Source organism: Castor canadensis, chromosome 8 (assembly GCF_047511655.1).
Source record: "Castor canadensis chromosome 8, mCasCan1.hap1v2, whole genome shotgun sequence".
NCBI classification, from domain to species: Eukaryota; Metazoa; Chordata; class Mammalia; order Rodentia; family Castoridae; genus Castor; species Castor canadensis.
This window is the reverse complement of record NC_133393.1, coordinates 23,243,172-23,256,655: the sequence shown is the minus strand read 5'-3', so window position 1 is coordinate 23,256,655 and position 13,484 is coordinate 23,243,172. Positions and strand designations below refer to the sequence as shown.

At 34.9% G+C, this 13,484-nt stretch overlaps 1 pseudogene; it reads right to left on the bottom strand.

The window, feature by feature from the left end:
* Positions 1-3,439: 3,439 nt before the first annotated feature.
* LOC109680760 (glucosamine 6-phosphate N-acetyltransferase pseudogene) lies at positions 3,440-4,204 on the bottom strand (annotated as a pseudogene).
* Positions 4,205-13,484: the final 9,280 nt, after the last annotated feature.

The window sequence follows — 13,484 nt, the reverse complement described above, 5'->3', positions numbered from 1 at the left end:
AGTATACAAATGAATTGACCTTATATATTTGTGTTTATTGTTGATTTCTCTTTTCTGTTTCATTGATCTGTGTTTCTTTTTAGGGGTTGGTGGTGGAACTTATTTATTAAGCAGTATTCAATGTTTATTTGCATGGTCAATTTCTTGTTGTTATTTGAATTCACATCAAAGTGACATTGACTCAGCATGTTACTACCTAATAGTTTTAAGTCAGTTATCTACCAATCCATACATATCTATTGATACTAATAAAAACATTTTCTCCATAAAGGCTGAGAATTAGCTTCATGTATTTTCAATATTAAATCCAATTAATTTCTCTTAACTATAGTAGGCTTTTCAACTTAAGGTAAATATTCTTATTTTTACTGAACTCCTTCAGTAAACAGTTGCTGCACCATAATTATGGCATTAGTATTCTTAATATATTACCACTACTTATTTATTAAATACCTATTTAAATTTGTATTTATTTATGTGTATTATAGAATTAATGGATGGAATTAATAAATGTCAAATGACTTCCAATAAATCCACAAGCACCAACATTAAAAAAGGTAAGAATTGTAAGATATAGCTTTAGCACTGAAATAAGTTTTGCAGGCATATTTTTCAGCTTTTTGTGGCATAATTGACAAAAATGTACATGTTCCTGATATTTAGTATAGCTTTGTGATGTTGGCATATATTATGAAATGATTATCAAACTAATTAACATATCCATTTCCTTTTGATTAAGATCTAGTCCCTCATCAAATTTCAAGTATTAAATATATTATTATCAACCATAGCACTATGTTCTGTTTTCATGCCAGTACCATATTATTTTGATCGCTATAGCATCATCATATAATTTTAAATCAGGATGTAGGATTCCCCAACATCATTTTTTTCCTCTTTACTGCTTTTAGATATTCAAGACTTTTTTTTGGCTCCATAGAAATTTTAGGATTTCCTCTATTTTTGATGAATGTCCTGGGAATATCAATAGAAAAGGTATTAAAACTCTATATAGCTTTAGGTAGTATGGGCATTTTAACAACATTAAAGCTACAAACCATGAACATGGAATATCTTTCCATTTATTGTGCTTTCTTGAATTCATTTCTTTTTATACTCTTCTATAAATTTTCTTTCTTTCATTCACTTTATATTTTAATTTTTCATTTACATCTAGATATTTTTAGCCAACAGTTTGATCTTGTTTACAATTAGGAAATATATTCTTTGGTATCAGAGTGTTTAGTCTGTTTATATTCAAGGGTATTATTGATAACTAAGGGTGTAATCATGCCATTTGTTAGTGGTTCTCTGATAGTTTACAGGACCTTTGTTCCTTTCTTTCTCTCTTGTCATTTACCTTGGTAATTTATAGTAGTGCCAAGCTTTAATTTTTTTCCATTTCACATTGTGTGCCTACTATGTAATTTTTTGCTTGGTGGTTACCAAGGGGCTTATGCAAACCATTTTAGAGCTATAATAGGCCATTTTAAGCTGACAACTATTTTCTGTTGATTATAAAGTCTAGATTTTTACCCACAATCCATGATTTCCATTTTTTCTTTATTCATTTATTCATATGTGCATACGTTGTTTGGGCCATTTCCTCCCCCCACCCCCAACCTCTCCCTCTCCCTCTGACCCCCTTTGCTTCCAGGCCGAATCTGCTCTGCCCTTTTCTCCAAATATGTTGAAGAGTACACATAAGCAATAAATAAGAAAAACATAGCGTTTTTGCTAGTTGAGATAAGGATAGCTATACAAAGAGATTCCTAGCATTGCTTCCATGCACAAATGTATTACAACCCTAACTGATTCATCTCTACCAAACCTCTTCACTACTTCCTGGTCACCTTCCAATATTGACCTTTATCATTTTAAGGTTACTGTGTTATCTTCCCTGCAGTAGGGACATCAAACACTTTCAAATTTTGGGTTTCCTGTCTTTCCCTATTCCTCCTGTATGTGTTCTCCTCTTAACGTGTGACCTAAGTCCAACAACATCACTGAATTTGCCCTAGATCTACAGTCTGCATATGAGGGAGAACATATGATTTTTGGTTTTCTGAGCCTAACTTCACTTAAGATGATATTCTCCAGTTCCATCCATTTACCTGTGAATGAGAGAATTTCATTCTTCTTTCTGTATGAGTAAAATTTCAGTGTATAAAAATATCACATTTTCTTAATCTGTTCATCAGTAGTGGGACATCTTGGCTGTTTCCACAGTTTAGCTATTATGTGATAGACATGGGTGTGCAGGTGCCTTTGTTGTGCTGACTCACAATCCTTCAGGTATATCCCTAGGAATAGTATTGCTGGGTCATATGGTGGATCTGTTTTTAGTTTTTTAAGGAGCTTCCATAGTGGTTGTACTAATGTACATTCCCACCAACAGTGTATGAGGGTTCCTTTTTCCCAGCATGCTTGTCAACATTTGTTGTTAATGGTGTGTTTGATGATAGCTCTTCTAACAGGAGTGAGGTGGAATCTTAGTGTGGTTTTGATTTGCATTTCCTTTATGTCCAGGGATGGTGAGAATTTTTTTATATTTTTTTTTGCCATTTGGACTTCTTCCTTTGAAAAGGCTCTGTTCAGTTCATTTGCCCATTTCTTCAGTGGATCATTGATTTTTGGGGAGTTTAGTTTTTTGACCTCTCAGTATATTCTGGTTATCAGTCCCTTGTCAGATGTATAGCTGGCAAAGGTTTTCTCTCATTCTGTGGGTGGTCTCTTCAATTTAGAAATTATTTCTTTTGTTGTAAATAAGCCTTTTAATTTCATGTAGTCCCATTTGTCGATCTTTTCTCTTAGTTGCTGAGCCTTTTGAGTTCTACTGAGGAAGTCTTTGCCTATGCCTATTGCTTCCAGTGTCTTCCCTGGTCTTTCCTGTACTAGCTTCAAGGTTTCAGATCTTATATTGAGGTCCTTGATGCACTTTGAGTTGATACTAGTACAGGATGACAAACAGATCTAGTTTCTATTTTCTGCAAGCAGATATACAGTTTTCCCAGAAACATTTGTTGAGGAGGCAGTCGTTTCTCCATTGTATGTTTTTGGCAACTTCGTCAAAGATTAGGTGAGTATAGCTGCATGGATTTATATCTGGGTCCTCTATTCTGTTCTACTGATCTTCATATCTGTTTTTATGCCAGCATCATGCTGTTTTTATTGCTATGGCTTTGTAGTATAAAAATGAGTTGACATTATATGTTTGTGTTTATTGTTGGGTTTTCTTTTCTTTTTTTTTAGATGCATAAATGTATGTTTATAACAATTCATCTCATTTCATCTAATTAATATGATACACTCCTGTGTATTTAAAGGTTCCTTTGAAATAAAAATACCTAATTTTATAAACATGGTAAGAAACAGCCTGATTCAAAATATACTTTTTAAAATAAAATGAGCAGCAGAAATAGGAGACATATAACTCCTTACTACCCATACATTTGACTACCAAGAATGAAGTCAAACTTTAGAAAAATACAATGCAAGAAAAGATTCAAGTCAAAAATATATTCCTTTTGTTAAAAACCAGCCCCTTTACAATATTCATTTGTAATCTAAACTCACAGCCCCAAGTAATCTTCTAATGTCATTATAACTTGTATTGCAATGTCTTTTCAGTACAGTATTTATGGAGGTCACTGGGTTGTAGCAACAAATGTTATAACTCTAGGAAGAGTAAAGTCTTGTAGCATTTTCTCCTTTGACAATTCTTTCTTAAGAGATCTTTACTTAAGGAACATCCGACACATATAGTTTTCTTCAGATACTTTATATCCAAACTCTTTATAGAAACCAACATTTTGTGGTAGACATTCAAGAGTAATCTTATAAAAGTTCAGTCTCTTGCTTAGCAAAGTAAGAGTTGATAATAATCTTAGCACAGGAATGGATGAACTTAAGTTCCATTATCAGAGTTGCTGTAGCAACAATCTGTATTAGGGTCACATCTTCCACAACTGTGACATAATAGTCCCCAGATTGCTTCATATGCTCAAAAGATTTCATAAATTGTTCAGGGTTGACAATTTCAGTCTCTGTCAGCTGACCCAGTACCTTAAAAAAACCTCTGTTTAAGTCAGCAGTACGAAGAGGCCTCAAAAGCAAGTCTTCTCCAGGATGTGCTGGAGAAATGCCTGGAGAAAATGGTATTCTGACTCCAGTCCACTTCTTTGATTAGACTTGGGTCAGACATAGGATTTCATCAGGTTTCATCTTTCCAGTAAGGTCTTCGGTGGCCCAGTAGTCGACGCTCCTCTCCTGGCGCCTCGGGAAGTCCCCCTCAAGAGGACACCGCACCAGATCTGGATCAGGCTGCAGCACCAGCCACACCTCCTCCTGCACCGTCCACGCCACAGCTGGCAATCACGGCACAGACTTGGCAGTGTCGGTGCCTCCACCCTGCCCCCTCTGGGTTCTCTTTTCTGTTCCCTTTGTCTGTGATTCTTTTTGGTGGGGTAGGGGTGTGGGAAACTTATTGATTAAGCAGTATGCAACATTTATTGGCATTGTCAATTTTTATTGTTGAGTTCACATCAAAGTGACATTGATTCAGTATATCACTATCTAATAGTTTTAAGTCAGTTGACTACAAATCCATAAGCATTAACTGATACTAATAACAAGATTTTCTCCATAAAGGCTGAGAGTTAGCTTCATATATTTTCAATATTAAATCCAATTAATTTCTCTTAAATATAGTAGGTTTTTAAACTTAGGGTAAATATTCTTATTTTTACTGAAGGAGACATAGTTGCTGCACCATAATTATGACATAGTACTCTTAATATTCTACCACTACTTATTTATTAAATGCCTATTTAAATGTGTATTTATTTAAGTATATTATGGAATTAATGGATGGAATTACTAAATATCAAATGACTTCCAATAAATCCACAAGCACCCACATTAAAAAAGGCAAGAATTGTAGGATATAGCTTTATCATTGAAACAAGTTTTGCAGGCATATTTTTCAGCTTTTTGTGGCATAATTGACAAAAATGTACATGTTCCTGATATTCAGTATAGCTTTGTGATGTTGGTATATATTATGAAATGATTGCCAAACTAATTAACATATCCATTTCCTTTTGATTAAGATCTAATCCCTCAGCAAATTTCAAGTATAAAATATATTATTATCAACCACAAGCACTATGTTCTGTTTTCATGCCAGTACCATGTTGTTTTGATTGCTATAGCATCATAATGTAATTGTAAATCAGGATGTAGGATTCCTACAACATTGTTTGTTCCTCTATTGCTTTTGGATATTCAAGATTTTTTTTTAGGCTCCATAGAAATTTTAGGATTTTGTCTATTTTTGATGATTGTCTTGGGAATATTGATGGAGAATTAATTAGAACTCTATATAGCTTTGGGTAGTATGGGTATTTTAACATTAAAGCTTCCAAACCATGAACATGAAATATCTTTCCATTTATTTGTGCTTTCTTTAATTCATTTCTTTTTTATATTCATCTATAAATTTCCTTTCTTTCATTCACTTTATATTTGAAATTTTCTTTTACTTCATTTGTTTGATTTTTCCTAATAATTTAATTTTATTATTTTTTCCATTGTAGATGTGATTTTTCCCTTGGTTTCTGTTTTGAAAGCTTCATTGCTTTTGCAGCTGATAATAGTTTTTTACTTGTAGTTTATTTTATAAATGTTGATGCATTTTGGTTACTATTTGTGTAAAATATCTTAGTCTATTCCTTCTCTTTCAGGCTATGTGTGTCCTTTAAGCAAAAAAAAAAAAAAGAGTTCTTTAGCCAACATACAGTTTGCTCTTGTTTACAATATATTCTTTTATATCAGAGTATTTAATCTGTTTACATTCAAAGATATTGATAACTAAGGGTGTAATCATGCCATTTGTTAGTGGTTCTCTGATAGTTTACAGAACCTTTGTTGCTTTCTTTCTTTCTTGTCATTTACCTTGGTAATTTACAGTAGTGCCAAGCTTTAATTTTTTTCCTTTCACATATGTGTGCCTACTATATAATTTTTTGCTTGGTGGTTACCAAGGGCCTTATGTAAAACATTTTAGAGCTATAGTAGGCCATTTTAAGTTGACAACTAATTTCTGTTGATTATAAACATTCTAGATTTTTACCCACTATCCACAATTTGCATTTTGTTGCTACAAGTTACATCTATTTAAAAAAGATTGCTACATCTTTATTTATGTTTTCCTATTTTTTATTGTTGTGATGGGTAGGGGGTACATTGTGGCATTTACAAAAGTCTTTCAATACAGCAAATGTATCATACTTGAATTCACCTCCTCCACCATTCTCCTTTAGCTCCCTTCCCCACTCATGGAATAGTTTCAACAGGTATTTTTAAAAATTTATATACACATATATACTGTGAATATACACATATTCACCCTCCTACACTTTTTCCCCACCTTCTTTCCTCTTCCACTGATAACAATCCCCCAGGCAGGGCATGTTCTGCCCTCCCGTTCTCCAATCTATAAAAAGGAAAAAATGATAGTTTTGCTTATTTAAGACAGCTATACAGGAAGTTTCCTCGTGGCACTTCCATGTATATATGTACTATAGCCTGATATATGTTTTATATTGTGTATTACCTAACAATTTATGGTCCTTATAGCCATTTTTTGACCATTTGAATATTAACCTTCATTGTAGCTATTTGAAAGATAAAAAGCCATCTTTACAGTAATGTAGTGCTCTTAGTTTGATTATAAATTGACCTCTACCAGTGACCTTTATACTTCCATGTTTTCATGATAATCAACATCCTTTCATTTCTAATTGAAGCTACTCTGAAGCATTTCTTATAAGCCAGCTTTCATTGTGATGAATTCCCTTGGGTTTGTTGTCTTGAACTTTATTTCTCCTGTACATCTGAATGACACCTTCCATGGGTGCAGTATTATTCACCAGCAATTTTATTCTTTCAAGCCCTTTTTTACTTTCAGTACTGGAACTTGAATCCAGGGCCTCACACTTTCTGGAAGGCACTCTACCACTTGAGCCATGCCCAGTCCTTTGCTTTTAGTTTGTTTTTCAGATAGTGTCTTGCAAAGTTTTGCCCATTCTGTCTTCCAACTGTGAAGCGCCAACTTTCACCTCCTAAGTAGCCAGGACCACAAGAGTGTACCACAATGACTGGTCTTTTTTTGAGATAGGGTTTCACTAACTTTTGCCCAGGGTAGTCTCAAACCATGATTCTCTTGTCTGCACTTACCAGGTACCTTGGATTATAGACATGCACCACCACACCCTGCTCTTTCATCACTTTGAATATATCTGCCAGTTTTCTCTTGGCTCATAAGATTTCTGCCCAGAAATTGGCTTATTAGCTAATGGAGACTCCCTTGTATGTCATTCAACACATTTAATTTGCTGCTTTTAAAGTTCTTGTTTTTCTTTGACTTTTCGCACTTGATTATCATCTACCTCAGTGTGGACCTCTATAGGTTGAATCTATTTGAATTCTTTTGACTTCCATGGATGTTGATGTCCATAACCCTCCTAAGATTTGGAAAATTTTCCACAAATATTTCATTAAGTAAGTTTTTATGTCCTTCCTTTGTCTCTTCTCCCTGTGAAACCACTACAAGGGTAAATTTTATTTCATGGTATACCATAAAGTCTTGTGGACTTTCTTCATTTTTCATTTACATTCTCTCTCTCTACAAAGAAATGACTTTAAGTTCATAGATACTTTGGCTTGGTCTAGTCTGCTTTTGAAGCTTTATGTTGTGTTTTTAATTTTGTTTATTCAGTTCTTCAGCTCCAAAACTGCTTCATTCTTTTTAGAATATCTATTTCTTCTTAAAAAATTTTTCTCATTCAGATCATGGAATAGTTTTCTGATTTCATGAAATAAACATTAAAGTCTCTTATATTTTGAGGAGTTTCCTTAAGATATTATTTTTAAATTTCTTTTTAATAATATAATACATTTTTAATTTTAGTGTTTGTTACTATAGATATATTTATTCCTTCAGTAGTATTATGTTTTGTTGCTTTTCATGTTTCTTCTTCCCCTGAGCTGATGTATGTACTTTTGATTGGATAGTTACCTCTTTCAATGTTATAGAATGGCTTATACAAAGATACAATTTTATCTAAAGATAGTCCTAGGGTTGTCTTTTGGGCAGGATGCATTGGTTCTACTTCCAAGTGGGTATGGTATTGCAATCTCCATTCAGATTCTTCAACTATGATCAACACTATTGATGTCTTCATGGAATGATTCTAACTGATGTACCTCAGTGGCAAAGGCTGCAGGAATTTACAGCAGTGGTGGTGGATGAGGGAGTTAAATTTCCAAATGGTGAAGTCTTTAGAGTGTTCCTGTTCTCATTTTCCTCACAGTGATGAGATAGAGATAAGGCTTCCTTCTTGGTATTCAGTCTGACACCAGGCACACAATAAAAATATTGCTGTGCTCCATGGCACAGGTCCTTGGAGTGGCTATGGAACTAGGATCATGAACTTTGTATGATGTGGAATTATAGTGGCTCCAATGATATGAGTGCAGGTTTACTCTTTGAAGCATAGGTAGATGCAGCTTTTCCATCAAAGTGAGTCCTGTGACTCCAAGGAACTCTTTAGTAGTTCAGTATCAGGGCAAGGATGTAGCTATGACCCAGAACATAGGGTTAAGGGTGCGTCACAGAAAAGTCTCCAAAGAAGAAGAGGTGCTTGAGGAACTTAGTCTGTGGAGAGGTTTACATTCCTGAAATTTGTGTCCCAGAGTGAAAAGGTAGACTGGCATCTTGGGCATCAGGAGATTCTACACCCCAGAGAATTGGGACACAGTAGTACCCAAGCCTTGTGAGGCCAGGTGCAGAAGAAAGAACTAAGAAATTATGGTACACATTTTTAACTGAGCTCTAGAGAGTGGGGAGTGGTACAAAGATGACTGCACTTTCCAGAATTTGGAGCACCTAAGTAGCTCAGTAAGAAGAAAATGAATAAGCATGAAATTAAGCCCTTTTCTCACACCCTATAAAATCAACCAATAATTAATTAAAAGCTCAAATGCAATATGTGAAACTATAAAACTAGTAAAAGAAAAAACAAGGGGAAGCCTCCATAACATTAATCATGACAATGATTCTTATATACAAGACTGTATATGACATTTCCCCACTTTTAAGGAAATCAATGTTTTTGAACTGGGGACTTTCTTTCATTTAGTATGATCTCACTTAACTAATTATATCCACAATAACCTTATATTCAAATAAGGTTATATTCTTAGGTACTTGATGCTAGAACTACAACATATGAGTTGGTGGAGGAGTACAATACAACTTTAACTTAGTATATACTGAGAAGGAAATGTGAAGAAGAGAAAAAAGGTATAAACTATTTAGATAATTGTATTTAGAGTTTCATTATGAGAGAAACAAAGAAAGGTCTTTAGGAGGGTAAAGCTAGTGGAAAATTATAGTGTTTAGAATTTAATATGGGCAAGGTTTTGAATTTTTAAGGGTAATAGGAGAGGTCAAATGTAAATGTTGAGATGAATAACTGATGAATCCCTGTAGCAGAGAGGTCAGTGCAGTACGAATGGGGAGACTAGTGTTCCCATGTAAGAAGAAGGATACTTCTCTTAATGTAAGAGTCAGAGAGGAGCAATGGAGAAATGCAGTTTTAGATAAGTTTATTATATATCTTGTTATAAAGATGAGGCAGTGGCTTTCTAGTAGATTCTACTTATTATATTACTATTATTTTCTATTTGGGAACAAGTCAATTATTAATAAATGAGAAGAGTGTTGGAAGTTAAAACAAAGTGCAATCTTTATAAAATTCACAGTACAAATCTAAGGAAATTTAAATTTCCAGATAGTTTTGACATCTGAGTTGTGTGAAGTGACTACACATTTACTGAGGAATCAATCTACTCACATGTATAGATTTTTACAGCATGTTAAACTGCCTGTACTAGAAATGGTTAATTCCATACTTAAGATTTTGTCAATCAGATGCTATAGAAGGAAAATGAGGTCAGGGATTTTCATTTAGTAACTGAATACTTGAAATTATTAGCTATGGCACCTAATTAGGAAAGCTCAGAAACTGAGGTCAGGAGACACTGATGAATCAGAGGATAGTGAGAGACCCTAATGAGACTGCAGCACTGGAGGAGCAAGAATAGCTAAGCAAGCGAGTGCAGGATATTAAACCTCTTACCAGAATATTCAAGTGTGGGTGTCATCTGCTGCCATCCTTAAAGGAAGGCCCCAGTTAAGATGTAGATCCAGTCAAAAGAGACAAGAATACAGTATACAAATTGCTTAAACATACAAAGATTTATTTCCCATAGAAGTCTGGTGCTGGTCAATAGAGTAGTTCCAGAAAGTTATCGACATCTCAGATTCATTTTATCATCTCTGCTATCATATGACATTCTCAAAAGTTTTCTTTAAGTTTCACCCATCATGCCACATTTAGCCAGCAGTAAAAGTGAAGGAAAAAGAGAGCCATACAAATATCCTCACAAGTCACATTCCAGAAGTCCTAAGGAATTCAGCTTCTAATGCACTGGCTGACATCATATCACATACAGCAAGGACAGCTGTACAATCTAATCTCTATACCAATCTGCCTTCAGGCAAGGTAATAATATGAAGAGGTCTATTATTAAGGAATAAAATGGATATGGGTATTAGGGGCAACCAGAAATATATGTCCCATTCAAGAAATTTCTTATGAGAATAAATCAGTAAGGAGGAAGTAAATTCAGTTTCTGACTGGTTGGGTAGAATTGTAAACATAATAGTGTCTGGATTAATCATTAGTAACACACAGGGGTACACTCTGAAATATAACACCAGTCTCTTCTCTTTCACCTACACAATGTTCAAGGGGCCTGAGTCAGAGGACCAAAGCCTGAAAAGGGGTCTTACGGCACCTTGGAATGTGATCTGGGGAAAGGTGAAAATGTGGGATCCATCTATCATGTTATAGAATGACACGTCTCCAGCCTCATAATCCAAGAATATTCCCACCCTATGGGGATACTCTCTTAGAGTAAGATGGGTTTCTGGGGAGGTAAGAGCACAGTACTCTCCACCATAGATCCTGATGGCCCAGAAACCATTCTGTGGGGACACTGTGATCCTTCCCTTCCTTGTTACTTTATCCCTACAAATTCCTAAGTCCCATGAGCCTCTCTCCCCAAGCTTCACCTCCCAGAAGTGTCTCTCTGAGGTGATGCCTGGCTGACCCAGAACACAAGGAAGGGAGTCGAATCTCTGTGTGGAGCTGGGTAGAGCTTGACCACCTTCTTGCCAGGTTACTCGTTTCCCATTTTCTGAAACAAGGAGACTGGGATGGGCTGTGGCTGCATCCAGAGTCACATTTACTGCAAAGACAAGAGGGTCATCATGTCCCTGGGAAATCTCTCTAGAGCCTTAGGTCAGAGCATCTCTTCATGTGAGAGCTTTTCTGGCTATGGATAGATTCATGTCATCTTTGGCCAACTTTTTCTGAGAGTACCCCACAAAGAGTTGGGTCCCTTCAGAATTATCATAGACTTACCAGCCTGAAATTCTTCTTTTCTCCAATCTGTAAGGAATATATGAGCATAAGAATCCACCATCAGAAAAATAAAGCTGACTGGATGCCTGGAATACTCCAAGTATGAATTTCCAAGGTTTAATTAATAAATTGATAACAACTAAAAATATTCTTTCATGTATTTGCACTACTTTTTATAAAGTGCTAAATTATGTCTATTTAAAGACCTAATCTATCCCCTTGTTCTCATCCAACATTTTCCTGTAATACATTGTAAATAATTTATTTAGATGTCAATGACAAAATAACATGGTCAGTCTTACCAACTAACTTTTGTTAGATTTACTCTGATTTAAGCAGACAATCACTCTGCCTGTTCTCAAAATAATGACGTGAAAGACAAATTTAATAAATTTGCTAAAAAATTTTAAACATGTTTACTAAAATACTTTTAAAACATTTAGTTAAATATAACATTTAATTTAAATTAAATAATTTAAATATTGAAAACATTTACTAAAATTTTTTTTTATTGTTTTATTATTCATATGTGCAGACAAGGCTTGGGTCATTTCTCCCTCCTGCCCCCACCCCCTCCCTTACCACCCACTCCACCCCCTCCCTCTCCCCCCAACCCCCTCAATACCCGGCAGAAACTATTTTGCCCTTATCTCTAATTTTCTTGAAGAGAGAGTATAAGCAATAATAGGAAGGAACAAGTGCTTTTGCTGGTTGAGATAAGGATAGCTATACAGGGAGTTGACTCACATTAATTTCCTGTGTGTGTGTATTACCTTCTAGGTTAATTCTTTTTGATCTAACCTTTTCTCTAGTTCCTGGTCCCCTTTTCCTATTGGCCTCAGTTGCTTTTAAGGTATCTGCTTTAGTTTCTCTGCGTTAAGGGCAACAAATGCTAGCTAGTTTTTTAGGTGTCTTACCTATCCTCACCTCTCCCTTGTATGCTCTCACTTTATCATGTGCTCATCATTCTGAGTGAGGTTAGCATGGCCCAAAAGACCAAAAAACGTATGTTCTCCCTCATATGTGGACATTAGATCAAGGGCAAACACAACAAGGGGATTGGACTTTGAGTAATAAAATGTTTTAAACACATTATTATCCATACAATTATTGGAGAACATCTTGAGTTCATAGAACTCAATGATTTTTGGCATATTGTTTTACACACAGTAGCTCACTGGCTGCCCAGAATACCCCAAATATATATTTCTGAAATTTAATTTATGAGTGATAAATAACTAACAAAACACTCTAGCATGTATTTTCATCTTTTTTGTGGCCTGCTAATTATGTGTGATTTGAAGACCTCCCCCAGCCCTGTTTTCCTCATCCTGCATTCCTTCAGGAATAAATTCCTGTATTATGTTCAGATATTGGTGAGAAAATAAGGAATGGGTGGATCTGACCAAGGAACTTACTTTTTACTTTCCCTTCCTTACATAATTATTCTACCTTTTCTTAAAAATTAGTGAGATGCAAACCTAAAAATTTAAATTCTGAAAATTTATGTTTTGCCATATAATCTGTCAAAATATCAAGCAATACTTTGTGTTTAAGGCATTATGCTTTAGTTTTCTTTGATTTTTCAGCACATTATTTTGTACAGTGTAGGCATTCATTTACAATATTTTTGAGATAGGATTTTTTTAGTCAGAGTCCATGTCACTCACCAGCATAGAGATTTGCTTTCCTCCAGTCTGTAAGAGAACAGAATAGGGTATGATTTATTTTATTCCCATCTGTGCTTCTTTCACTGTATTTTTCACCATTCCCTATATTCCTTCCATTTTTTTCTAAGATTCTTTGTAGTTCCTTTTTCTAGCCTCTATTCTCATATACCAGATTTTTTAAACATGGTGATGGAAATGATTGAATGGTGTAAATGTGGAAAAATAACAGCAACAAAACATGGAGGTGATGTATAATTAG